Source organism: Triticum aestivum, chromosome 7A (genome assembly GCF_018294505.1).
Source record: "Triticum aestivum cultivar Chinese Spring chromosome 7A, IWGSC CS RefSeq v2.1, whole genome shotgun sequence".
Lineage (NCBI taxonomy): Eukaryota > Viridiplantae > Streptophyta > Magnoliopsida > Poales > Poaceae > Triticum > Triticum aestivum.
This window is the reverse complement of record NC_057812.1, coordinates 35,059,165-35,074,667: the sequence shown is the minus strand read 5'-3', so window position 1 is coordinate 35,074,667 and position 15,503 is coordinate 35,059,165.

Sequence of the window (15,503 nt, the reverse complement as noted above, 5' to 3'; positions counted from 1 at the left end):
ATAAGTCTAGGTTTAGCATCTTTCTTTTCCATAAGATATTTAATAGCAGCATGATCAGTGTGAATAGTTACTTTAGAATCAACAATATAAGGTCTAAACTTATCACAAGCAAATACAACTGCTCAATTCTTTTTCAGTAGTAGCATAATTTATTTGAGCATTGTCTAGTGTTTTACTAGCATATTGAATAACATTTAGTTTCTTATCAACTCTTTGTCCTAGAACAACACCTACAGCGTAATCACTAGCATCACACATAATTTCAAAGGGTAAATTCCAATCAGGTGGCCGAACAATAGGTGCAGAGATCAATGCTTTCTTAAGTATTTCAAATGTTTCTACACAATCATCATCAAAGACAAATGGTATATCTTTTTGTAATAAATTAGTCAGAGGCCGAGAAATTTTTGAGAAGTCCTTAATGAACGTCCTATAAAAACCGATGTGACCAAGGAAACTTCTTATACCTTTGATGTCCTTGGGACATCGCATCTTTTCAATAGCATCAACCTTGGCTTTATCAACTTCAATACCTCTTTCAGAAACTTTATGCCCCAGGACAATACCTTCATTAACCATAAAGTGGCACTTTTCCCAATTCAAGACAAGATTAGTTTCTTCACATCTCTGCAAAACTCGATCAAGGTTGCTTAAGCAATCATCAAAAGAAGATACATAGATGGAAAAGTCGTCCATGAAAACCACACAAATCTTTTCACAAAAGTCAGAGAATATAGCCATCATGCATCTTTGAAAGGTAGCATGTGCATTACATAAACCAAAAGGCATACATCTATAAGCAAAAGTACCAAAAGGGCATGTAAAAGTAGTCTTAGATTGATCTTTGGCTGACACGGGTATTTGAGAGAAACCAGAATAACCATCTAGAAAGCAAAAATGTGTATGTTTGGACAATCTTTCTAGCATTTGATCGATAAAAGGTAAGGGGTAGTGATCCTTTTTAGTAGCCTTATTTAATTTGCGGAAATCAGTTACCATCCTATAACCTGTAATAATTCTTTGAGGAATCAATTCATGTTTATCATTAGGAACAACAGTAATACCTCCCTTCTTAGGGACACAATGGACATGACTTACCCACTGACTATCAGCAACGGGATAAATTATACCTGCCTCAAGGAGCTTCAGTATCTCCTTTCTTACCACTTCTTTCATTTTAGGATTCAATCGGCGTTGATGATCACGAACTGGTTTAGCATCTTCTTCCAAATTAATTTTATGTTGACATAGAGTGGGACTAATGCCCTTAAGATCATCAAGAGTATACCCATTAGCAGCACGATGCTTCTGCAGAGTTTTCAATAATCTCTCTTCTTCATGTTCTGAAAGGTTAGCACAAATAATAACAGGGTATATCTTCTTCTCATCAAGATAAGCATATTTAAGAGTATCAGGTAACAGTTTAAGCTCAAACACGGGATCACCCTTGGGTGGAGGAGGATCCCCTAGGATTTCAACAGGTAAATTGTTTTTCAGAATAGGTTCCTGTTTAAAGAATGCTTCATCTAATTCCCTTCTTTCATTCATAAACATATCATTTTCATGGTCTAGCAAATATTGTTCTAAAGGATCACTAGAAGGTACGGCAATAGAAGCAAGACCAATAATTTCATCCTTACTAGGTAATTCTTCCTCACGGTGTTGTCTACTAAATTTAGAAAAATTAAATTCATGAGTCATATCATCTAAACCGATAGTAACAACATCTCTTTTGCAATCTATGGTAGCATTAACAGTATTCAAGAAGGGTCTACCAAATATAATGGGACAAAAGCTATCTTGTGGGGAACCAAGAACAAGAAAATCAGTAGGATATTTAGTTTTCCCACACAAGACTTCAACATCTCTAACAATTCCCATTGGTGAAATAGTATCTCTATTGGCAAGTTTAATTGTAACATCAATATCTTCTAACTCAACAGGTGCAATATCATGCATAATTTCTCTATAAAGGCTAATAGGTATTGCACTAGCACTGGCATCCATATCACATAAGCCATGATAACAATGATCTCCTATTTTAACAGAAATAACAGGCATGCCTACCATAGGTCTAGGTTTATCTTTATCACGGGGTTTAGCAATTCTAACAGTTTCATCACAGAAATAAATAACATGCCCATCAATATTATCAGACAAGAGATCTTTAACAGTAGCAATATTAGGTTCAACTTTAACTTGCTCAGGAGGTGTATATGTTTTAATATTGCTTTTAGGAACCACAGTTGAAGCTTTAGCATGATCCTTTAACCTAACAGGGAAAGGTGGTTTCTCAACATAAGAAGTAGGAACAATAGGATCATTATAAGTGATAGTCTTTTCTTCAACTTTAATAGGTGCAGCTACTTTTACTTCTATGGGAGAATGATATTTAAACCACTTCTCCTTGGGGAGATCAACATAGGAAGCAAAAGATTCACAGAAAGAAGCTACTATCTCAGAGTCAAGTCCATATTTAGTGCTAAATTTACGAAAAATATCGGTATCCATAAAAGATTTAACACAATCAAAACTAGGTGTCATACCTGACTCCTTAACATTGTTGATGTCCCAATATTCAGAGTTGCGTTTAATTCTTTCCAATAAATTCCATTTGAATTCAATAGTCTTCATCATAAAAGATCCAGCACAAGAAGTATCAAGCATGGTGCGATTGTTACCAGAAAGCCGAGCATAAATTTTTTAGATAATCATTTCTCTTGAGAGCTCATGATTGGGGCATGAATATAACATTGATTTAAGCCTCCCCCAAACTTGAGCGATGATTTATCCTTCACTAGGCCAAAAATTATATATATATATATATAATTGCGATCATGATGAACAAGATGCATAGGATAAAACTTCTGATGAAATTCCAATTTCAATCGTTTGTAATTCCAAGACCTCATATCATCACATAGCCTATACCATGTCGATGGATCTCCCCTCAAAGATAAAGGGAAGACCTTCTTCTTAACAACATCTCCGGATACACCTGCAATCTTAAATAATCCACAAACTTCATCCACATATATCAAATGTTCATCAGGATGTTTTGTTCCATCTCCTAAAAATGGATTATCTAGCAGTTTTTCTATCATACCCGAAGGAACTTCAAAGCAAGCATTTTCATTTTCATTTTCATTTTCGATAGGTTGAGGAGCAACTCTTTGCTCTACTGGTCAGGGTGAAGATACCCCGAACAAGCCCCTCAGAGGATTACTTTCCATAGTAACAAGTGACAGTAAATTTCAGCACACTACATAAATTTTTCCTTACCAAATTCCACCTACCAAAGGCGCTTCACTCCTCGGCAACGGTGCCAGAAAAGAGTCTTGATGACCCACAAGTATAGGGTATCTATCGTAGTACTTTCGATAAGTAAGAGTGTCGAACCCAACGAGGAGCAGAAGGAAATGATAAGCGGTTTCCAGCAAGGTATTCTCTGCAAGTACTGAAATAAGTGGTAACAGATAGTTTTGTGATAGGATAATTTGTAACGAGCAACAAGTAACAAAAGTAAATAAGGTGCAGCAAGGTGGCCCAATCCTTTTTGTAGCAAAGGACAAGCCTAGACAAACTCTTATATGATGTAAAGCGCTCTCGAGGACACATGGGAATATCGTCAAGCTAGTTTTCATCACGTTCATATGATTCGCGTTCGGTACTTTGATAATTTGGTATGTGGGTGGACCGGTGCTTCGGTACTGTCCTTACTTGGACAAGCATCCCACTTATGATTAACCTCTAGTGCAAGAATCCGAAACTACAACAAAAGTATTAAGGTAAACCTAACCATAACATGAAACATATGGATCCAAATCAGCCCCTTACGAAGCAACGCATAAACTAGGGTTTAAGCTTCTGTCACTCTAGCAACCCATCATCTACTTATTACTTCCCAATGCCTTCCTCTAGGCCCAAATAATGGTGAAGTGTCATGTAGTCGACGTTCACATAACACCACTAGAGGAGAGACAACATACATCTCATCAAAATATCGAACGAATATCAAATTCACATGACTAACAATAGCAAGACTTCTCCCATGCCCTCAGGAACAAAAGTAACTACTCACAAAGCATAAACATGTTCATAATCAGAGGGGTATTAATATGCATATAGGATCTGAACATATGATCTTCCACCAATTAAACCAACTAGCATCAATTACAATGAGTAATTAACACTACTAGCAACCTACTAGCACCAATCCCGGACTTGGAGACAAGAATTGGATACAAGAGATGAACTAGGGTTTTGAGATGAGATGGTGCTGATGAAGATATTGATGGAGATTGCCCTCTCCCGATGAGAGGAGCGTTGGTGATGACGATGTCGATGATTTCCCCCTCCGGGAGGGAAGTTTCCCCGGCAGAACAGCTCCGCCAGAGCCCTAGATTGGTTTCGCCAAGGTTCCGCCTCGTGGAGGTGGAGTTTCGTCAGAGAAGATGGCTTAGGATTTTTTTTTCCCATCGAAAGACTCCATATAGCAGAAAATGGCCACCGGAGGGCCACCAGGGGCCCACGAGGTAGGTGGCGCGCCCAGAGGGGTAGGGCGCGCCCCCACCCTCGTGGGCAGGGTGTGGCCCCCTGGTGAAGTTCTTGCGCTCAGTATTTTTTTTATATGTGGAAAACATCTTCCGTGAAGTTTCAGGACTTTTGGAGCTGTGCAGAATAGGTCTCTAATATTTGCTCCTTTTCCGGCCCAGAATCCCAGCTGCCGGCATTCTCCCTCTTTATGTAAACCTTGTAAAATAAGAGAGAATAGGCATAAGTATTGTGACATAATGTGTAATAACAGCCCATAATGCAATAAATATCGATATAAAAGCATGATGCAAAATGGATGTATCACGCCACCTCGGACAAGAAAAGCCGAAGTCAATGGCAGCCCTTACGGCACTCAGTACCCGCTTTTGCGCAGGCGAGGCAAAAACACAGCTAGCGAGGCAGGCCCCACCGAGGCCAAGAACAACACCGGCAAGCTCCGGCGCAATAGACACAAACGCAGAAGCAATTGCGACAGCACCGAAGACAGTACAGTCAACGCCGGATTCAGTGGCTCCAAGTCCGGCCAACGGAAGAAACCCTACAAAATAAACAACGAAGCACCTTCCAGCCTGGACCGCATACTCGACTGTCCGTGCCAAATCCATTGCACCCCGGATAAGCAAGCCAATCATACCAACAGGGATTGTTGGGTCTTCAAGCAGACTGACAACTTAAATGTCGAAAACAAAGAAAAGGGATCACAAAGTGAGGACGAGGATGAAGAGCCCCGGCAGTAGAACACCGGGGGACATAAGAAATCCATCCCCCCCATGTCAAAATAGTGAACATGATATACGCCACGCACATCCCTAGAAAGGAGCGCAAACGAGCACTCAGGGACGTCTACGCGGTAGAGCCAGTCGCCCCAAAGTTCAATCCATGGTCATCATTTCCGATCACCTTCGATTGACGAGATCATCTGACTAGTATCCGCCACGGCGGTTCGGCCGCACTGGTCCTAGACCCAATCATCGACAAATTCCACCTAACACGAGTCCTGATGGATGGCGGAAGCAGCCTCAACCTGCTGTATCGGGTACAGTACGGAAGATGGGCATTAGTCCCTCGCGAATCAAACCAACAAAGACTACCTTTAAAGGAGTCATACCAGGTGTAGAGGCCCGCTGTACGGGTTCAATCACGCTGGAGGTGGTCTTCGGTTCTCCGGATAACTTCTGAAGCGAAGAGTTAATCTTCGATATCGTCCCCTTCCACAGCGGTTACCACGCACTGCTCGGATGGACCGCGTTTGCTAGATTTAATGCAGTGCCACACTATGCTTATATTAAGCTCAAGATGCCTGGTCCACACGGCGTCATAACAGTCAATGGCAATACGGAACGCTCCCTCCGAACAGAGGAGCAAACCGCCGCCCTAGCATTAGAAGTACAGAGCGGCCTTCTCAAGCAGCATCATAATCCAGCTGCCGAGCCCCTGGACACCATCAAGAGGGTCCGGACTACACAGCAACAGGACAGCGTGGCCTGTCAAGAGCTCGATTAGCAATTCGACCTCTGTCACAGCCCCAATGAGGTAGTGGCATTCGCACCACGCGTACATAATTACGCACTCGAAATTCCATGGACATCGACGGAGGCACGAGATAAGTCGGGGTCTACAATTCGGCCAGGCCGATCCCGGACACACATACTTTTACTTCCTTTTCTTGTTTCAGGCACCCTTTTCCGCGGGCCTGGTGTCAAGTCCTTTAGAAGGACTAAAATACAACGGAGGCAAGCAACACAGGTGTGTAGGGTAACCTTTATACGTTCTTCTTGATGGTATTCATACTTATTTCTCAGGACCCGCACGGTGCGCCCTATTGATCCCGACATGTTAAACGACCGGATATTTCTCGCACCATCTGTACAAGATACGCCTTGACGTATCAATCCAGTTATAATAAAAATGGTTCGTGGCCCAGTTCCTATGGTTTTTGCTTCTTACCTCGTTTTATTTCGATCTGCCTATTTGCTGCATCGACACTCTTTTACGTTTCATATTCGCCAGGGGCTACCTATCACCCCACAATACGGCAGCATAATCCGAACACTTCTTATATATAAGTTCGGCACCCCGAATTTAGCATTATATGCATTGGCTCCGAATCATGTCTTTGGTCAATAGTTGGGTTGCCCGGCTCCTGTGCTTGCTACCCTACGTTTCGCTCCATAGGCTAGGGTAGTAAAGGGAGAACTACTGCGATTGTGCCCTGGCTTTGACCAGACGAGCACCTCAGTAGAGAAAGCCGAAAACTGACTGTCATGATGTGGCGCGAGCCGGTCAGCTACTCGAGGGTTACAAATCGTTGGAGATTTTTTTCGCGTTACGCGAGAGATCGGCACTTCCCGATCAGATGATGACAGTACTCTGGCTTAAACCAGGGATTGCGCCCATGCTTTATTATAGAACTCCTATGGCTAAGTGAGGGCGTTAAAGCCATAAAGTCGGATTGCCTTGTTCGTTGCGCTAAACAACTCCTTCAAAGGACCATGTAATTGGATCAAGATTGTTTAGATTCCATCTCGAACACCTCTGTACTATCTACGTGAGGGCAGAAGTCGACGACTGGCCAACCCTCAGATTACACACAACACAGCCGCACAGAAGGTAACAATTCAAAGCATAATAAAATTACTTCGCAAAAACTGCCTTTGTTCACATGATACAAAGGCAACATGAATACATTTATTCAAATATGATGTCCCGCGAGCATTCGCCGCCACAAGTCGAGACCCTTCTAGGACATCCTCGAAATATCGCTCGGGTGTGCGGTGCTCCTTGCCCTCCGGCGGCCCGCTGGCGACTTCAATAGCGTTCATCTTCGCCCACCACATCTTGTAGCGAGCGAAAGCCATACGGGCACCTTCAATACAGACGGAGCGCTTGATAACGTCCAGCCGAGGACAGGCGTTCACCATCCGCCTCACGAGTCCGAAGTAGTTGCTAGGCATAGCTTCGGATGGCCACAACCAGATTATCAAATCCTTAACGGCTAGTTCGGCCACCCTATGCAGCTCCACCAACTGTTTCAGCTGATCGGTGAAGGATACGGGATGCTCTGGCGCCGCATACTGCGACCAGAAGAGCCTCTCCGAAGAACCCCCTCCTTCGGCTCGATAGAACTCCACGGCGTCTGATACACTGCGTGGCAAATCCGCAAAAGCACCTGGGGAACTCCGAACCTGGGTTAGTAAAGTATGCAGAAGCAAGTATGTGAAGTTATGTCCAACCTCCAGAACAGAGTCACTTCTCAAAATAACAGGTTATAATGATTGAGAGAAAACACTGCCGAACTACAATTACTAAAATATCAAGTATTGCTTCTCCGCATACTTGCTTTGCATCTTAAATGCCTTACCCACCGTGATCTTCTTGGCTTCCTGGATCTCCTGGACGGCGGCATGGGCCTCATTCCATGCGGTCTCCGCGCTCTGACGAGCCTTGGCGATTTTGGTCCCTCGAACCGACGCATCATGCTTCAAGGCCACACATTTTTTCACAGCATCATGGAGCTCCTGGTGGACTTCTTTGACCCGAACATTTAGCTTCTTACGGGCGGCTTGCTGCTGGACAACCTGCTCCTCGGCCTCGCCCAGGGCCTTCCTCAGGGCCTCGACCTCGGTCGCGGCTTCTGCACATATCACAATACCGCTGTCAATATACAGCGCTTATTCTTTCGCGAACAGATAGCAAGTCGTTCCTCACCTTGCTTCTCCTGGAGCCGAGCCTTAACCTCGCCGAGCTCGTTCTCGGTCCGCTCCAGCCTCCGCTTCAGCTCGGAGACCTCGGCAGCATGCGAGGTCGCAGCCAATAAGGACGCCTGCTTATCGATACATATTCAGTCAGCCTCTTATAATTAAGGATTGATCCCCTGTCCGGTTCTCCTCACCGAACACCGGACAACGTCTCAGGGGCTACGGACTATACGGGGTTTCTCCCTTTCTTACCTCAAAAGCTGTTAATAGGCTGCCGCAGGCTTCATTCAGTCCGCTCTTAGCGGAGCGGACTGAACATTCTTGATCACCGCACCCATAAGGATACGATGCTCGTCCACGATGGAGGCGCTTCGTAGCGCCCCCATCAGGTCATCTGGCGCTCCCGGATGGACAGGAGCCACCGGTGGAGGCGGCACACCCTCCTCCCTCAAAGGGGGCTGCTCGCCTGACTCTGGAGCCATATTGGTCTCCGGAATCGTATTCGGCTGAGGGCTGAACTGGATACGGCCCTCTCTGCCAGTCCGCATGGGGATTGACTCCCTCATGTGTCCGATAGTGGAGGTCCCGCCTTGTGGCGCCTCCCGGACAACGTCCCGGCTCTTTCCCTTGGAGCGAACCTCCGGGATAACACTTCGGTGTCATCCCTGGCCCTAGGGGAGTAAGCAGGTGGTGGCGACATGCTCGCCATCTCCGACGGAGCCAACGAACCTCCCGATGAGGATCGCTGGATAAGGTCACGGGCCGGACTGTAATAGTCGGGATTAACCATGTTAGAATAATAAAAAGAAAGGGCTGGATGTGCGCATGAATAAGCCATGTCACTTACGATGCGGCCTGGGGCCTAGTATGGGGGCGACATTCTGGACTACTGTCAACATCCCACGTGGTGTCAACCGCTGGGGCGCCCTTCCCCTTTTTGGTCGCTTTCTCCTCCATATGTGTCGAGGCTACCCTCTTCTTCTTTTTCTCCTCGGCAGGAGGGTTGTTTTCCTCCTCCTCCTCTTCCTCGTCGTTGTCCTCAGGGACGGAGGAATGGGCCTCGTCGTCTTTGGACATCGCGTCCGAAGCGCCCTTGCGACGGGGGCCACTCTTGGCCCCCTTGGCTTTCTTCTTGGCCTTCTTCTACGGCGCCGTATAGGGCGCCGGTACCAGCATCTTCGCCAAGCGCGCGATGACTGGTTGTTCGGGCAACGGAGCCGGACACTGGATCCGCTTCGCCCTCTCCACCCAGTCCTGAGAAAGCAATACTTAGATCTCAGACATCATCCTCGAAACATTTAAGTTGGGAGTACGTTAAAGGTAACATACCTCGCTGGCGGGGCGGTTGCAATTGTGACCATGGTCTAAGTCCATGGCCGATGGCTTCTCGTTGCCCTTAAAGAGCAACTTCCAGGCCCCTTCATGAGAAGTATCGAAGAGCCTTTTCAGGGTCTGGTGCTTCTTCGAATTGAACTCCCATAAAGGGCGGCTTCGGCGCTGACACGGAAGAATCCAGCGGATTAGCATCACCTGGATAACGTCAACGAGCTTGATGTCCTTGGTCACCATGCTTTGAACACGCGTCTGCAGCGCTATCAGCTCGTCAGGTGAACACCAGTCCGAACTCTTCTCGACCCAGGAGGTGAGTCGCATGGGAGCACTGGAGCAGAATTCAGCAGCTGCAGCCCAGGTGGTGCCGCGAGGTTCTGTAATGTAGAATCACTGCTTCTGCCATTCCTTTACTGTCTCCACAAAGGTGCCTTTGGGCCAGGAGACGTTGGATGGTTTGCTCACCATGGCCCCTCCACACTCCGCATGCTGGCCATCCACCACCTTCGGCTTCACGTTGAAGACTTTGAGCCATAGCCCGAAGTGGGGATGGACGCGGAGGAAGACCTCGCACACGATGATGAACGCCGAGATGTTGAAGAAGGAATTCGGGGACAAATCATGGAAATCTATCCCGTAGTAGTACATCAGCCCGCAGACGAAAGGGTGGAGTGGAAACCCTAGCCTGCGGAAGAAATGGGGGATGAATACCACCCTCTTTGTGGGCTCTGGTGTGGGGACAACTTGTCCTTTGACTGGCAGACGATGGGCGATCTCCTTCACCAAATATCCGGCCGCCCGGAGCTTAGTAATGTCCTCCTCCTTGACGGAGGAGACCATCCACTTGCCCTGACCACCAGATCCATACATGGTGGCTTGAGTGGAAAGGAGATGAGAGCTTGGGCGCTGGAGCTTGAGATCGGAAAGGCGGAGACAGAGAGAGTGTGAGGAGAGGAAGAGGGAATCCTTATCCCCTTATAAAGGCAGCAAATATTTAAACACCTCCTCAACCGCCTTAGGATTTGCCTGTTCCCTAGGGCTGTATAAACGACACGGTTGAGTTACCCATGCCCGCATTGATGAGAATCCCGCAATAAGGGGGAACAATCTCAGTTTTGACAAGACGTGCCAGTAGCAACCACGCCTCATAGCGTGGATTGGCTGAAGAAAAACGGTTTGAAATTGTAACCGGACAGATGCGATGTCGTGTTGGAAAAAGCTGTCAACAGATTAGATTCGTGCAAATATTATATTCTCTCTGTGGTTGTGTGTGTGACAGGTCCGGATACTATCATTGCATCCGAAGACTATCTTGGAGTTCGGAGAAAGGGGAACCCGCCTTGCAATTCTGAAGACAATCTGCACGCCAGACTCCTCGTCATTGAAAGCCAGGTTCAGGGGCTACTGAGGGAGTCCTGGACTAACAGGTCCTCGGGCGTCCGACCTATTATCCTTTGGGCCGGACTAATGGGCTATGAAGACATGAAGGCCGAAGACTGCACCATGTCCGGATTGGACTCTACTTGACGTGGAAGGCAAGCTTGGCGATCGAAGATTCCTTCTTATGTAACCGACTCCATGTAAACCCTAGACCCCCTCGGTGTCTATATAAACCAAAGGGGATAGTCCGGAAAGGACACCACATATACTCATTACCATACCCACATAGGCTAGACTTCTAGGGTTGAGCCATTACGATCTCTTGGTAGATCCACTCTTGTAACACTCATATTCATCAATATTAATCAAGCATGACGTAGGGTTTTACCTCCATAGAGAGGGCCCGAACCTGGGTAAACATCGTGTCCCCTGTCTCTTGTTACCATTGATCCTAGACGCACAGTTCGGGACCCCCTACCCGAGATCCACCGGTTTTGACACCGACAGCGGCCTGCCCGGTCACTGTCCGGTCATGAAAAATTGACCCTGGCGGACTCCTTAAATGGGCCTCAAACGCCTGGGTAGAGTATTTCAGGGCGCGGCCAGAGCTAGGAGGTTACCCATGTGGACATATTATTGCTGGCAGAGGCCATGTGACTGAAGGCCAGAGCTTGCAATGCATCATGACTGGGTGAAATTCATGCAAACCTGACATAATTTATCAAAGTTTGGATATAAAATAGCATAAATCATCCATACATAACACAGAAATAAGACCAGTACAACAATACTTCAAATTCAACGAGATTAAGCGGATGATCGACAAGTTTTTCATGAATGGATCATGTCATCCCGCACATGCTTCCTCTTCAACTTTATCCAACATTGTATGTACCTAAATGTCCGTCCCTCAATCCTGTGGTACATCACGACAACGCGTACGGGCTACACAGTGTGTAGAGCAATATTGAGTGAATGAATGATTCAATTGATAAGTTGAGCAAGAAGAAGCAAAACTTAAGATCTCCTCCAATGCCACGTGCAGTGGCCACCTTGCCTCCAGCCGAGTAACCGTGTCACAAAACTTGGTGATAGTGGTCTGGATGGCGTACCATCGGTATGATAATGACCTCATATTGCATTGTTGAATGACGTGCATGTCACAGGGCACAATGTTCTTTCGCGCGTGAAACGAATCATGCACGCACAACCAGAAGAGCCTCCTTTTTGTGTCTGCCTATAAAATCCACAGATACGGCCAACCACGCATCGCACAACAACTCATCTTCGATCCTCGAGTACCCTACCATCCTTTGTACTATAGAAAAACGACATGGCGTTTGAGAATTAGCCCAATGGCATTTGACCGAACACCTGCCGGGTGTGGTGTCCGCCATGGACGTCGTCGACAGGAGAGGAGGAGTGTACTGGCTACTGATTGATCCTGGGTGGACGACGCCATCGCAAAAAGCGAGCGGACGCGTCGGTGCTTGTTGCGGAGGTCCGACAATGACTGTGTGGCGGAAAGAGAGGTACATCGGCGACGGCGGAGGATGAGGTTTACGATGCAAAACAAGGGGTGAAGGGGTGGATTGAAATTAAATGGAATCGGTTGGGGGAATTCAGTGGGCCGGGAGGTGGAATCCTACTTGGCCGCTGTCTGCACACCCGCAAAGCCATCCCCCACTTTGCTTCAAATTTGCAGGGAAAAACTGCATCAATATCGCTCGGCGGACCCATACATGACCACATTGGATGGTACACTAGTGCAGAACCGGGCTATAGCGCCGGTTCGTAAGGGGCTTTAGTGCCAGTTCCACAACCGGCACTAAAGAGTGGGGACTAAAGGCCTCCCCCTTTAGTACCGGTTCATCACGAACCGGCACTAAAGTGCCACCACGTGGCACAAGCCAGGCCCGGGTGCGCGTAGGACATTAGTACCGGTTGGTAACACCAACCGGTACTAAATGTTTGGGGGTGTTTTGGTTTTATTTTTTATTTTTACTTTAATTTTGTGTTTTCAATTTAATTTAGTGATTGTTTTACATTATAATGAGTTGTTAAATCATTAGGTGAAAGTACCGGAGATTAGTTTCGACTCGATGCATGGATCCTAGCTAAGTGATCAAGTATATGCCATATCCATATTATACTTGATCACCTAATTAAGTGATCGAGGTAATATGGATATGGCATATACTTGATCACTTAGCTAGGATCCATCTAGTTGAAACTAATCTGCGGTTTCTTTCATAAATGATATAATAACTCATCATCATCATCATCATCATATTAATATAAAAACTCTTGCGTCATATATATCATCACCAACAACAGTATATATACTATAGCTAAAAATTATCATAGTCGTCTAATTAGCACTATTTAATCATCATATAGTCATTACCGCTATCTAATCACCACCAACACTAGCTTAAAGAAGAAACATTCACTTGTACCAGAAACAAAGATATCATCGAGTTCAACATGGTAATGATATTATAAGCATTCATAACACCACAAAAGCAAATCACTCTTTGAGATTAAGTTCAGGACGAAGAACACGGACATGAGAGGACAAGTACTAAGAGCATGAACTAGCTAATCACTCCTGCTGCTCTCTCTCAGGTAAAATAGCATAGAACATGTATAGCTTTCCTGATTCATCATATTGGAGCATGCAGATGAACCTGTCTCCTAATCGTGGGTTGCGCTTTTGATTGCTGCCCCCTAGTACTTCTCTGTGATCGTTCACAATTTTGCTCCAGTCTTTTACTATTAAGCATTCCTCGCAATTAGAAATCCTGAATGCACTAAAGTGCATTGTAGGATATCTTGGTCGTAAGCTAACAATATTCATGGTACCTTTAGTCTCGATCCAATCAGGCACAACATTCATCAGGAGTCCCTGTTGAAGAACATCGTATGCAAACTTAGCATACTTAGCAATGAAGTTTAGTTTTAAAAAATAATGTATGCAAAAGATGCACTGAGGAGAAATAGTAGAAATCTTACCATCTTTCCTAAATATATGTGACCGTAGTTCAGTACGAACACCATTGGTCGCACGTTTTGAGTACTAACATTTCTAAGTGCAGGAAAAAAAATTGTCTTGACAGCATCAAGATCCTCAAGCCATGAAACATAATGACTTGTCTCCTCGCAGTTTAGTTCAGCCCCGGAATAGCGGACGGTCCTGTCTACCAAGCGCCGGACATGTTTGCTTGATTGGAAATAAGTTGTCAATAAAAATTACTTATCAACTATTTTTGAATAAACAATATCGAAGACATAAATATGGTTGAGAAACTCACATATTGGTAGAACTGGAGGCGTCTGCACATCGACCCAGATGTCTCTATTACCTTCAATATCATCTTCCGGACGAATATCAAAGGTGATAACCATATCAGGCTCAAATGCATAAGCCTTGCATAGTGCTTGCCAAGTTTTGCATTCAAAATAGGTGTATGTGTCTGCATTGTATAATTTGACGCTGAAGGTATAACCATGCTCGGTCTTCAAGTAAACTTTTTACCTCCATAGTTTTGTTAGGACTGAAACCTATCTTATCCAAGACAAAAATTCTTGCATGGTAGAGGATACGCTAGTAGAATAGTGAAAAAATAAAATTAAAAGTTGAAGCAAATGAAGCATAAGTCATCTTTAATTACGAAAAAAGAGTTGTCATTGTGACTTACTGTATTCACTTCGAAGTTCTCATCCAGCTTGATGCTGAAGCGCCTATCATCAACTAGAAAATTTCTGCCGCACAGGCCGCGCTGGTCTTCGCAGTATTCACACATAATGAAATTGTGTTCGTCGTCAGGCGACATTCCTATGTTCATAGGTGAAACATTAAACACTTATTAGTTCTATTAATTCAACTAATTCAACTAAGCACTTACAAAAAATATACCTAAATAAAGTAGCTCAACAAATTCAACTAACTAGTTCAACCAATTAATTCAACTAATTCAACTAAACTAGTTCTATTAATTTTCTTACTAAAAATAAGGTAGCTAGTTCTATATAGTAAAATGTTAATTAGATGATCAAATCTCTATATAATAAAGTAGGTAGTTCTATATAGTAATATTTTTATTAGATCATCAAATCTCATATACCTAAATTTTCTTACTAAAAATAAACTAGTTCTATTAATTCAACTAGTTCAACTAAGAATTTACCAAAATTAAACTAGTTCTATTAATTTTCTTACTAAAATATATAAAGTACCTATATATAGTAATATTTTAATTAGATCAGCAAATCTCATATACCTAAATTTTCTTACTAAAAATAAACTAGTCATATTAATTGAACTAGTTCAGCTAAGCATTTACTAAAAATAAACTAGTTATATTAATTCAACTAGTTCAAATAATCTCATATACCTAATTTTTCTTACTAAAAATAAACTACTTCTATTAATTTTCTTACTAAAAATAAACTAGTTATATTAATTCAACTAGTTCAAATCTCATATATATACCTAATTAATATTTAGCTAATTCATCTAACAATTGACATTAATAT